The sequence below is a fragment of the Chiloscyllium plagiosum genome, chromosome 33, assembly GCF_004010195.1.
Source record: "Chiloscyllium plagiosum isolate BGI_BamShark_2017 chromosome 33, ASM401019v2, whole genome shotgun sequence".
Lineage (NCBI taxonomy): Eukaryota > Metazoa > Chordata > Chondrichthyes > Orectolobiformes > Hemiscylliidae > Chiloscyllium > Chiloscyllium plagiosum.
Window position 1 is genome coordinate 20296236 of NC_057742.1, and position 1714 is coordinate 20297949.

General features: G+C 37.5%; 1 protein-coding gene across 1 annotated transcript in view; it reads right to left on the minus strand.

Moving 5' to 3' along the window:
- LOC122539926 (beta-1,4 N-acetylgalactosaminyltransferase 2-like) overlaps nucleotides 1-1714 on the minus strand; it is a 68285-nt gene that overhangs the window by 23079 nt on the left and 43492 nt on the right. The window lies entirely within an intron of this gene.

Below are 1714 nucleotides of genomic sequence, written 5' to 3' on the forward strand. Positions count from 1 at the left end.
AAAATGCTGAGAAAACCCATGATAGAACAAATGGATTGATTCTTTGATGAGCTTGAGCCACACTTTGGGTGGTCCTTGAAAATAATCTGAAATAAACTGGAGCTGATTTTTGTGCAATACTTGCAGTCCACTTTGGAACAGTTAATGATGAAGTTACAGCACATGGGCGGCATAGCTTAGAAATCAGGAATGGTATCATATAATACCAAATCATTGAATTGTTCTCCCAAATCATAACTTACTGTCTGACAACATGGAACCAGAGCCTTTGGTCCAACGTGTCCCTGCTGACCAGGTATCCTAAACTGAAGTATTCCCATTGGCCTACATTTGATCCATATCCCTCCAAACCTTTCCTATTCATGTTCCAAATGTCATTTAAATGTTGTAATTGTACCTGCTTCTACCATTTCCTCTGGCAGCTCATTTCATTTACACACCACGCTCTGTGTGATAAATCTGCCCCTCAGATCCCTTTTAAACATTTCCCTTTCCAACTTAAACCTATGTCTATAGTTTTGGACTCCCCTACTCCTAAAAAAAACCTTGTCCAATGACCTTATTCATGCCCCTCTTGGTTTTGTAAACCTCTGTTAGGCCACTCCTCAGCCTCCGAAGTTCCAGGGCAAAAAAGATCCAAGCCTATCCAGCCTCTCCTTATAACTCGAACCATCCATTCGAAGCAACATCCATGTAAATTTTTCTGTATGCTCTCCAGCTTAACATCCTCCTTCTTATAGCAGGGCAACCAGAACCGTACACAATAGTTTAAAAATGGTCTCACCCCTGGTTGAAGACACCCATAAATGAGCTTGATATTGGAAATTTCAAAGAAATCATCGGATTTGAAATGGTAACTATTTCTATCTCTGCAGGCGCTGCCAGACCCACTGCATTTCTCCAGCACTTTCCATTTTGACTTCAAATCTCCAGCCTCACTGTATATGGATTAATATTGGAGTTATGTAGGAAGCCAGAATTAGAGAGTTGCATCGATCTTAAACTAGGCCATTTAGACAGACTGAAAAACAGGCAGGGAATCGAGGGATTTGGACCATGCACGGTTGGATAGGGTTCATTCAGAATAGCATTAGGTTGACTCGTTAAGGATAGCAGATCTTCCTCCATAAAAGATATAAGTTACGTGATCACCTTTAAATTGGCTTTTTATTCCAGTTGTTTTTATTGATTTCAAATTTCACCATCTGCAAAAGAGGATCTTAAATCACCCAGAACATGAGACTGGTATTCTGGGATTACTGGTCCAGAGATACACAGTCTCCACAGAACTGCAGGATATGAGAGTCGGGATTTGTGTCAGTTCTAACTGAAAAACATCTAACTGAGGTGATTTGCTATTTTTACAATTTAACAAGTGTATAAATAAATTGCTCTGCCAAAAACTATAAAAAGTTTTAATGCCAAGTCTAAAAGAATTCAGTTTGAATTTAGGATATAATGATACAAGAATAATTGTAAGAATCACTTTTTTTGATGCCTCATCATGAAGGAACAACGTGGAATAATTATCAAGAAAGAGGATTCATTTCACATACAGATAAAATTGCAAAACTTATTTAACACTATATTAACAAATAAAATACTATAGGCTGTACTTACCTATATCAGTTGTACCGATGTGATATTGTTTACTTGTGTAAATAATATATTTAAGTACAGCATTTATGAATTCTAAGCTTGGACTTGTTATTGT